The sequence below is a fragment of the Stegodyphus dumicola genome, chromosome X2 (assembly GCF_044657685.1).
Source record: "Stegodyphus dumicola isolate Sdum_Otavi_A_Nest chromosome X2, ASM4465768v1".
Lineage (NCBI taxonomy): Eukaryota > Metazoa > Arthropoda > Arachnida > Araneae > Eresidae > Stegodyphus > Stegodyphus dumicola.
The window spans coordinates 107,345,058-107,357,538 of NC_140781.1; the positions used below are offsets into that span (position 1 = coordinate 107,345,058).

The following is a 12,481-nucleotide window of genomic DNA, read 5'->3' on the forward strand; positions in this document are numbered from 1 at the left end:
TTCAGATTTGGAGACTTCAAGGTCTTCAGATTTTAATAAATACACTGTTGCTGTGACAAATGTATTGAGGTATTTAAATGCAAGCATTTTGCAACATACAAATTGTATTTAAAATTTCAAATTTTTATTAGTCCTACATTTTATCTAATCCTAATTTTAAGTCATACATTTGTTCAATTTACTTAACTCAGTAAATAATGCCATTTACTAAAAATTAAGTGACTAGCATGATGATAAATAAGGCCATCTGCTAAAAATTGAATGATTAGCATAATGATAAACAATTCAATCTGCCATAAATTTAATTAATAGTTTGATTAAGTCATCACATTCATATAATCACTATTATGCTTACAATAAGATTAAATATGTTTCTTTCTATAAATGTATGTACTCGCTTTAATTTATGATAATTATAATATATTTAACACAGAAGCAGTTTTTAAGCACAGATAAGCATAAACTCATTCATTAAAATAAAAAGCACTTAACATTCGAAAATTTCATTAGCTTGGAATTGTTTCTATGAATCACATTTATCCATTTGTTTAACAATTGTTTCTCTATCGGAAAAAGAGAAAACCTGTACTTTTGGACCATTTGGGTAGCTGCCTTTGCAGTTGGATATACAGCACGTGTAAACCATATTAAAAATTTGAAGAATAAATAATGTGAAAGTGGAAGTCTTAAAATATCTAAAAACTGAAAGAGAATGTCGACTGTTCTAACAAATGCCTAGTGACCGCCAAAACTCCGAAAATCCACCTACCACATGCCTCAGTGGGAAGAGTTGAGTGAAATGCTATCCCTACTAACACTGACATCACAGCTGCTCCTGGGAAACATGTCGTGGCCTTGTATCCAGAGGGTCCTGGTTTTACCTCTCTTTCTCTTGCAGCCTGCTACTGTACTTCTGGTTTTTGCATTTGGTTTATTCTGAATTGAATATGGGATGAAATTTATTTTGGCACATTTTTTTTTAACAAATCAAGCACAAACTCGCTTTTTGTGTCTTGTGCAGGATGAATAAAATCCTTATTTCCAAGGTGGTGGATTTCTAAAAGTGGACTTGCTCCCATGGCCTTATTATACTAGATTTTTTTCCATAAAGCATCGTTGACTAATCTTGACCAACTCAAGGAAAAAGTCACACAAGCAACTGCAAGCCTTATGTTAAATGTCCTCGCCAAAATAAAGACTGAAACTGAAATGCTATAACTTCTGCCATATTCGTAATGAAATACATGTTGAAACTTGTTAATTTTGCACCTGAGTTTTGTGTGTGAAATAAATGTGCTTTTAGTACATCTCAAGTATTCATGCTTCTTGGAGATTTCATGAAATCCAAACACTCATTCTCACAAAGCTTGTTTTCGATGACTTGTAGTATTTCAAATGACCAGTCATATATACTATGAAAACTGATAAGTGTGCAAAGCCTTGTCATCAAAATCTTTAATCTACTGATAATTTTTAAAGGATTTTAATTATTACTGTTGTTGCTAAGTTATACCTAATAATTTAGCTCCAATTTACAATATAGTATATAATATAGTGTAAATTATTTCTTGCCAACTAAGCATGTGCATTTCTATGATATCGTTTACAGTTTTTTATCTTTTAGCAGTATATGTAATTGATATAATTCTGAACATATTTAGTTTGTAATATATTAGTAACTTGTATGGGCATTTGCTGCTTTATGGTAATCAGGATTTAGTTTTTAGCTTTTATTATGAGCACAGGTAAGAAATTTTGTTTTATTTATATTACATCCCGTTTATGAATAAATGTCTCTTCATAAAATTTTTTAAAAGATTTGCTAATGCTATATATTTTATAAATATACTGTCAATGCAATTAACACATTAAAGGTGGGAGTCGTAGTAGTACGATTTATCTCGACTGTAGCTTAAAGGTGGGAGTCGTAGTAGTACGATTTATCTCGACTGTAGCTTAAAGGCGGGAGTCGTAGTACTACGATTTATCTCGACTGTAGCTTAAAGGCGGGAGTCATAGTACTATGATATATCTCGAATGTAGCTTGCACATTTATCTCGACTGTAGCTTGCGCATTTATCCCGACTGTAGCTAGCGCATGGATTGCGCAATGTGGATTGCAACCACATTGTGCAACCTATGTGCTACTTTACATTTGTATTTAGTATGTTTTGTGGTTTGAAGCTGTTCGGTTGTTCAAATTTTACTTACAGTAAATTTTGAAATCCTTCAATATGGTTTCACGTGAAAATAAAGATATATATGCAGACGATTTGATGGACATTGAAGAGCCACAACCTGGTACATCGAACTCAGCACCACGGACTCCACGATATAAAATTGATCCACCTGGACGTCTTTTGCTAGACATCAAAAAGCACAAATTAATTCGGATAGAAAATAAAGGCAAAAAAGTTAAATGCCCAACGAAACTGCGTAGTTTGTGTGGCACATAAAAAAAGAAAGTTGACTTGCTTCAAATGCAAGTTTTGCAATGCACCTCTTCACCGTGGCGTTATCAACATTATCACAATCATAAAAAATACTAGATTCTTCACATAAATATGTACTTTGAAACATTTTTTGTAATTAGTGTTTAGTTCTTTTTTAATATTTCTTGTAGTTTCAAGAGTTTAAATAAACTTTTTTAAGTCTAAATTTTTTTTATGATTATACAAAATATCGCCTGCTCTAGGATGAAAAACGAGGCGAAGCAGTCGCCATACTTTTGTCAAGATCCTCCCCCCCCCCACCTTTAATGTGTTAAAATTATGCCGTCTTTCGTATTTATTTAGGTGTTATGCTTGGGATATCAAAGAAAATTCCTCACATTTGGTGGTTTTTGGATGCAAATATATCAGAAGAGAATGTTTACTTTAAGAGGATAGTATTAATTTAAGGGTAATAAAAGGATTATTTATATACAGTCAAAAGTCGTTAATTCGGACACCCATAATCCGGACCTCAAAGCTACAAACTTTCTGCGCATGCGTCGCGTTGATGCATGCGCGTAAGGCCTTTACGGCTGCGAATATGCGTGTGCGCATGCGCATAATACGTTTACGCATGCACGTTTAATGTATAACGGACGATAAGCTAAGCTAAAATTATCTAATTCAGTTAATGTTGCAGATTGTGTTGTTCCTTAATCTTCGAATTGGATCTGGCTTATTATTTTTTGTAGACTGTTAGAGCAATTTTATAAAAGTAAGCTTGAACTTTCGATTATGTCATATAGAATTTCCGAGATAGATTTACTAATATGTAAAGGATCTACAAAGCGAAAGTACGAGGGTTGGAAATAGTGGCAACACAGCTGAAAAAACGTTATGCAACAAAACCAAAGAATATCGAGTACACCACACGTGAATTACATACCTACCTTACCTCTCAGTAAAAAGACTCGTCCTGCCTACGTCACGCGCATGCGGAGTGACGCGAAGAATGAATCCTTGTATTAGCTTGCGGTCTAAAGTAAGTGTTGTCAGGATGTTTTCAAAACAAGAACGATGTTGGATAAAAATTGAATGTGCCAGAGGTCGTACAGCACGACAGTGTCATCAAGGGCTTCAAGAGGCTTGCGGGGAATTTGCATTGCCTTACAGAACCGTAGCAAGATGGGTGAAAGCATTCAATGAAGGACGCCAAAACGCGGCAAACATGCTGCGGCCAGGTCGTCCGAGTGTCAGCGATGCAGACGTGCAAGCTGTTGCCGCACTAATGGACAGTGATTGCCGCCAAACCATTTGTCAGCTGGCCGGACAAAAAGGATTAGCGCATACGACTGTGCTGCACATTCTGAAGGAACGCCTGTCCATGTGAAAAATTGCTTCACGATGGGTTCCACATCAATTGACGGAAATGCAGAAATGGCTACAATACGATGCTGCCCGAACCCACCTGGAGCGCTATGAGCGTGAAGGAGGTGCTTTTTTACGCTGTATCATTACGCTGGATGAGACTTGGGCCCGATCGTACCAGCCATAACTGAAACGCCAATCAAACGAATGGTGTCATCACAGGTCACCACGAAGTTCGAAATTTCGTCAGAACCCCAGCAATGTGAAAGTTATGGTGATTCTCGTGTACGACTGTGATGGTGTCATCCTAACGCATACCGTTCCCCCACAGCAGACCATCACTGTGCAGTATTACTGCTCATTTTTGGAGAACAATCTCCGACCAGCTTTGAGAAAAAAATGGCGACACTTTCTGCAGAGCGCTCCTCTCATTTTGCATGACAATGCTCGGCCGCAGGCAGGGCAAGCTGTGACTGATTTGTTCAAGCGATGGGGCAGGGAAGTGCTTTACCATCCACCATACTCCCCAGATCTAAGCCCTTGTGACTATGACTTAATTCCTAAGATGAAGGAACCACTTCGTGGCACTCGCTTCCAAACTGTTCCTGAGATTCTTGCGGCAGTAGACTGGTCCATTCAAACTATCAACAAAACAGGCGCTGCTACAGGTATTCTGCGACTTCCACATCGTTGGAAACAGGTTGTACACAATGCTGGCGACTAAATTGAAGGACTGTAAAACATGGTGACATAAATCACTTTTGTATTCCTTGTAAATAAATAGTTGCCACTATTAAAGTTCCAACCCTCGTATGTTTTGAAGTCCATTAAACAAAAAGTGGAACTGCTGCAAAAAATAGATAAAGGCATAATCCTTTGTTTACTTAACCATTCCGAAACCTGTTAATCAATTTCACGCTGCTCTGTGGCCGGGGGAGGGGGGGAACGCCACGGCACACAATGAATTGGAAGTTAATCTGTCAGCACTATCCTTATCTTCAGGGCAGATGTTTTTATTTTATTTGGCTTATAATTCCTTACTAAATGTAGTATTTCATCTTGATGTACTTTGTCCTTGATATGATTTAAATCAAATTCCTCGTCATTATAATTCGCTTCCGATAGTGAAAAAAGTGACACAGAGGTTATTGAAAAAGGGCCCACCAGCGGCCGAGCGGTAAAGTTGCTGAACACTGGTAGATAAAAAAAAAAAAAAAAATTTCGATTGACAAATTAGTCGGTATTCTCGACACAGCAATTATAGGACTTGAACAGCGGAACTTTGTAACTGAAGAAGAAATTATGTCTGTTTATAGAATTAAAGAGAAAGTATTATCACATAAAACGAAGCGACTTAAACAACTTACATTGAAAGAAATGTTTAATAAAGGAAACAAATAAATATTAAGCTTTTTTGTTTTGCAAATTTTGATACCCTTAGATCATAATTGTTCTTTATTTCATAAATTACGGTTTCATATTTTTAATTTTATAATTTCTGCATGCCATCTTACCAGATTTAAACTGATGATCTATAATCAGGAAAAATCAATAATCTGGAATCGCCGAAGTCCCGAGGAGTCCGGATTAACGACTTTTGACTGTATTTCATTAAAAAAAAAGTTGAAATTTTATCATAAAATTATGAAAAGTTATAATTTGTTTTGTATAAAATTTCATAATTAAAGTTGCCTTAATTCTTATTATTAACATATGATATACAAATAGTGTTGCATTAACGTATGCTTACATGAATGTGCACATGCATACATTACAATGGTATTTTTTATATTTTTCACTGTATGAAAACTTTACATAAAAAATTTTATGTATTTTTCATTAAAGATATTTACCATCTAACTGGAATTGTGCTGCTTTTAAAAATGAAATTAACTTGGTATACTTAGGTATTTGTATTTTTCACAATGATATGTTGCATTTGTAAGACTTTATTATCAAAGGAATATTGTTGTTAAAACTTGAAAGCGAATTTAATAGCTATTTATGTATCCTATCATAAATACACATCCTATCATTATGTGTATGTCTCAACCCTAGATTTGTGTATTTTGAAAGTGTTTCCTTGAATAAAAGCGCATTGCAAGAAAATTGATCAATAGCTAATTGACTCGAGAAATGTAAAAATTCTGTAAGGTTTTAATTTTAAATATTTCTTTCTTGGTGATTTAATTAAAAATTTGTGCTTATGATATGTGCACTGTGGTTACATATGCAGTACAAATTCTGCTGTTTGTAAGTTTAGAAAGTGTCATAATAAAAGTTTTTTAAAATACAGCAAGAAAACGTTCCAAAATTATGTAATAGTCAAGCTTTTGTAAGATGTTAAAATACGCCCTCAAAAATAAACTGTATCTATTTTATACATTTGAATTGTGTGTGTGTGTGATTATGGCAAAGCCTCGAGAGCTATCTGCCTAAGGAGAGGGATGCCTTCGTGGAGGACTTTCTAAAGGAAACTGACTCGTATACACGTTACACATGGGGAAAACCACGAAAACGCCCATGCAGACAGCCCGTTCGTGGGATTCGAACCTCGAACCGAACTACCAGTGTTCAGCGACTTTACCGCTCGGCCGCTGGTGGGCCCTTTATACATTTGAAGAAAAACTAATAAAGCTCATATTTCTCATTTTGTATTGATATTTATTATCTGCTGCATGCTATATCTTACTTTATCATTTAATATTATAATTTTTATTGCATGCTTAATTCTTTGAAAGTAGTTTGAATTTGCCTACTGACAATGGAATAAGCATAAGTTAACTGGACATTCTTCATTTGAATTTCCTGAAAATACTGCACCTTCATGCTGGTTTTCCTAGCTTTATATGATAAATAGGAGTTCTAGCTTTGCTGCTTGTAAATGAAATTAAAAAGATTTATGAGAAAACATATTCAAAGCAGGCTGCTGAAGATTTTGTAAGTATGTTTATAAGAACCATATCAATAAAGCATATTAACCCGGGAGCATGTGCGCTCTTTTGAGTTACAAGAGCGCGGGCCCTGTGTTCAAAAGACCCAGTTCCTGTTTTTTTGAAGAAAAAACTGTTACTCTTCAGGTAAAAGTGTTACATTTATGCCAAAATTTTATAATCAAACTTAAAAAATATGCAAACTATAAAAATTAAAAATTTAATTTCTATGAAATAAAATTTTTTAAAGGAATAGAAAAACGTATTACATTAATATAGAATTTATTAGGAATTCATTATATTATTATTCAGGTTATTCATGAATTATTATTCAGGTTTATTAGGAATATACTGCTTGAAAGAACATCTTCCTCATAAGGCTTCAAGTTTTTCATTAATTGTTATGAACTCACCAAGAGTGTAACATTTCTAGCACATATTTACAAAATCTTCAAAAAACTCTTATTGGTGTAAGTTTATCTGATTCGTTCTTGATGACGTGAGTTCCTATGTGATCAAAACGAAAACATCTTTATAAAAAAAGAAAACATTTGTAGGACATAGTTTTGTAGAAAATTTCCAAGCCGGTTTTGTCTACTGCCAGTAAATCCCGCACATTTACATGAGATAACTTATGTCACAAAAATATAAAAGACCTCTAAAAGTGTGAATTTCCATTAGAGTTGTGTTATGAGCATCTCTCTCTCTTTGAAAGCTGTCAGAAATAGATGCAATATAAATATTTGCATAACTGACGACTTTCAGCAACATTTGTTCACTTAGCAAAATTTCCCACGATTCATTTGTAGTCTACATATATTTTGCCTTACCAATGTTTCCAGGCAATTTAGTAATAATATTATGGAGCAGGAGTTCTAATATCAGCTTTAGACTTTCTTTTTAACATTGGGTTTTTTTGTCTTTTCCAATAAAGCAATAAATGTCATTCTCATTTTCGTAATGCATCTCGATTTCTGAATCAGTGTCATGAGAACTAAAAAATTCATTATAACTTTCATCATCAGTTTCTTCAATGGAGTCAACAGTTGATACATCAAATAATTTTTGCAAACGTAACATTTCTTCCTTATAGGATAAATTAGGTCACATGTTTGCAGTTTTCTGTGCTACCACAAATGAACTATCTTACAGCAATGCAAATGGCGTGCTGGGTCTGAAAAACCCGATCCGATTAAAACAAAACTTCGAATAGAATTTCCGGCAAAAAACTTCAGAAACATAAAGAGGATGACCTTGGAGACTACACTGAATTATAACCACTCGGGGAAAATAGGGGCGTTTTCAGAAAGGTTTCTTTAATCGGCCGGGTTCACTGGACCCAGCACGCGCGCTCATGGGTGAATCATTTTTTCTGAATTTTACAATTGTGCAGATTTAATTTTATATGCTTTTCATATTAATTGATAAGATTTATCATAATAAAAGATAATTTTTAATTTGTAAGCTACGAATGGAAGATGACGTTTCATTCGTAGTTTCGGAATTTTCTTGTGGATTTTGGATTCAATAAATGATTTACAGAAAATCTGAAATGTTGGATACTCTGAATTTTGTAATAACCTTTAATGTTGCATAATAGTAACATTAAAGGTTATTCCTTCACACTAAAATTCAAAAGAGGTTATTCAGTTCAACTAATGGCTATTCCTTTAGATTAAAATTCAATAGAAAGGGATTTTCAGTTTTACACTTTCTGTAATATTTCTGTTTAAAAAACCTACCTAAAAAGGAGAAAAGCAGCACTGGAAAATCCTTTTCGTTTGTATGTTAATACTGTTATTTATATAGTATGATATGTGAATATAAATTAATAACAAAACTTGCGGAATTCGATTATATTTGATTATCATAGGAATACTTTTTAAGTGTCATTAATTAATAAAACTCTGGTATACATTGAAAATGACAAACATTGAAAATTTATGTTAAGTTCCCACAGAAGCAGATAATTAAAATAATAAAAGCTGCAGACAATTCATATTGTGAGAAAACATAGGACAAAAGGACAGAGAATTTGAATAACAGTCAAAATGTAGTGTTTGTTTAAATGAAAAATATTAAAAACTCAATACATACAAATAAAACAAATGTATGTTCAGCAGAAATAAACAGATATTTTACTATACTCAGATTTATAAGGAGAGTGCTTTTATATAACTTTGTAGCCAAAACTTTACCATATGATAACTTTATAGAATTTTTAATTTCATAACAGATGGCTGAAGGAAAGAGGATTCATGTGAAATCTATTTTATAAACTTTATAAGTTTTTATATACAGAAGCAATTATAATCCAGCAGTTAACAGTTACAATGATGCTTATATTATTAGGTCAATTATATTGCATACTGGAAGATCTGAAGATGTCTGCAGCTTTTATTTAGGTTCATTAATTTATAAATAATTCTTATCTGTTTAGCAGTTTAAAATATGCAGTTTTATACTGCCTCTGTCCCAAATTAGTTGTTACAGTTAGGTCAAAAATTCCGTCCCAAATTAGTTGCCTCATTTTAAGTAGATGGAGTCATAAATAACTTCTGATGCAGTTTAGTAGATCGACGTCAGGAAAATTATACTACGTACAACAATGAATATAACGCAGTATACTAAGCAATGTTAACTTGAATGTGAAGTAATGAGAATAAGAAATAATGTGACTCGACCTAATAAAAAAAGAGATGATAATTCTAATTATGAATAATAATTTTGAAAATACAGTAAAGAAGGAAATGAATAATAAAGAGCATAATGCTGTACTGTAATTTTTACTGCAACATTTGAAAAATGATAAACTAAACCATGGTGCAATGAATGCTGCAGTGATGAAATTTAATGTTCATCGTAGCACAATATTCCGTATGTGGAAGCAAACAAAGACATCAAAAATAAATGATGATAAAATTTACAAAGTAAAAGTTCACAAAAAAATGGTAAATGCGGTTGGGAAAAAAAAAAAAAGATAAAAAGATTTTTCTTAGCAACTGAGCTAAATCAAAATCGTCCCAATAAAACTAAGACAATCACTGCAGAGTTTATCATGCGCTGTTAGTACTTTAGTATTTCCTAAATCAACATTACACACGATTCTCGAGGACAGAACAAATTTGAAGCATATTCCATCCACCATCAGGCTAAGTCTAACAGAAAAAAATAGCTCAACAGAATTTGATTTTGTTTACAGTGTGTTCAAACCAATGAATGCTTTTCCGAAATGTTGGATCATAGTCATATCGATAAAAAATGGTTTTATATTACAAAAACTAATAATTTGTTTTCGATCACCGTAGATAAAGCTAAAGCTTTGAAATATTGCAAAAGGTTTATTACCAAAGTAATGTTTACAGTAGGGGTGGAAAGGCCAAAATGGGACTCCAACAGAAAAGAAATATTTGATGGAAAAACTGGAATACGGCCTTCTGTTTATTCAGAAAATGCAAAAAGAAACTTAAAAAATCGTGAAAAAGGAACTGTTGTGACAAAAGTTGTAGAAGTTGTTGACAAAGAAGAAACCTGAAAAATGATTATAAAAGATGTGATGGGTTATACATAAAAAATTTCCAAGTATTGAAAAATCGAGTCCTATATACATACAACAGGAGAGTGCCAAATCTCATTTTGGACGTGAATGACCTCAGTATCACAGAAGAATGTTTAAAAGATGGATGAAATCTGCAACTGCAATGTCAACCTCCGAATAGTCCAGATTTAAATGTACTTGATCTGTGGTGTTTTAATTCAATATAGTCATTGCAACATCAGATGCTCACAAAGAATATTGCCAACTTAATTGATGCTGTTGAAGTCGCTCTTCAAAATATAGGAGTAAAAAAGATTGACAATGTATTTTTAACTTTACAAACATGTATGGGAAACATTACGATGTCAGGCAGAGGCATACCACACTCATACAAAATAATCCATCTCAATAAGGAAAACCTTCGTCCTCAAAATCTTCTTCCTTGAAATCTGGCATGTAATCTCGAAGTTACAAGAAATTCCTTAAATATCAATCAAAATTGCTTTATTTGCAATTAAAATTATTTCAACTTGGTATTTGCATTCCCGTTTTTTACTTTCCACAAATGTAGCACTTATTTTGGGACAATTTTTTTAAAGCAAATTTACACAAAATGGGAGTCTACCGCCAGTATACCAGAAAAATCTTTTTCTTCATAATGAATTCACAATTCATTAAATAGAGGATTGTTTTATGTGATTACTGGTGAAAGAGACCTTACAAAATGGGGCATGGCTTAACCCCTTCACGAAGGGTGTATCATATATGCATCAGCTTTTTTTTATGAATTGTTTTGATTTTTTCTGTAATGATTTCTAACAGTAATATAATCATAAATAAAAAAAATAATTAAAAATTAAAATCTAAATGCAAAATAAAAGATTTGACTCATCTTGATGAAATGTTGTAAAAAATTTACTTAAATCTATATCTAAACATACGTAAAAAATAATAAAATATATGATCAAATATTATAGCAAAAATGATTCAGAAAGGAGACTGTCATAATCTAGTCACTAGCATTTCATTAGTTATGAAACACATTTTCAGATCAAACGTTTTAATTCCATCCCAGCAGAATAATTAATCCTAGGAATTCCCTCATTTTAGGCACATCTAGAGGAGAATGTTGATTTTGGATGAAGATGGATTTTCACTCATCTTTTGTTCATAGAAATTACTAGTTTCTTCATCTATTATCTTCATTTATTATGTTCATTTGATTTTGAAAAAATGGTGAAAAAAATCAATTTCTTTCACATAACTTTGCATTAAGTTTACTTCTGCAATTGCCATATATTCATAAGCTTCAATTACACTTAACATACCGAGTTCACGACGGGAGTAGCCACTGTTCTGCTGGATTGTGAAGTGAAAGCAAAACAAACTTCCAATTCAGTCTCGGAGGAAATTACGGTATCAAAATTGCTATTCTCACTTAAAATCTAGAGTTTTTATTGTCAAAATAGTCACTCATGGGCTTTACAATTCGAATATACTCTTCTCCTGTTAAAAACTTCTTTCTCTTATTAGTTTAACTCTCTTAACCGGTGCAAAAAAACTTATGTCTGCTATCGAAAGAAGATGCAAACTGAATATAAACTGGAGTTCCTAAAAAGCACAGCTCCACTCCTGATATTCCCACAGGAAAAAAAAAAAAAATCTGAAGCACCAGAAACTGTTCAATGTCCATCATATGAAGCCAACTGTGCATCAGCTGGGTTTTGTTTACATTATATCATCTGGTTGTACAACTAAACAAATAACCAGAATCAGAAAGTACTTTGCGGACACAAGGTCAACAATGTATATGGTCATATAAGCTAATTGTAATGGACACGAAGGGCCATCTAGTTATTTAAAAAAATTCTATAAAAGAACATGTATGTTTGAGAGTGCATATATGCCAGACACATCTGAAAAATTAATGCAAGTGCAGCACCCAGCTGCTAGTGACATTTGAGACTGATGCATGCATATATGACATACCCATCTGCGGAGGGTTTTTAGTTTAGCAACACACCACTGTGAAAGGGTTTAGAGTGCTAAACCTGAATTTGTTTAAACTGATTTGGTATTGATTTAAGGAGGGAATGCTTGGTAAGTAAATGTTGACTGATACCACAGCACTCCGAAATCTATGAAAAATGTTCAAACAAAATCATAAAATCATCAATACCAATAATCATCAGTACAAAAGTATTCAATTA

General features: G+C 33.1%; 1 protein-coding gene across 3 annotated transcripts in view; it reads right to left on the minus strand.

Annotated features, from left to right (window-relative positions):
- Window positions 1–12,481, minus strand: part of hpo (serine/threonine-protein kinase hippo) — a 97,309-nt gene that overhangs the window by 61,294 nt on the left and 23,534 nt on the right. The gene's annotated exons all lie outside the window — the stretch shown is intronic.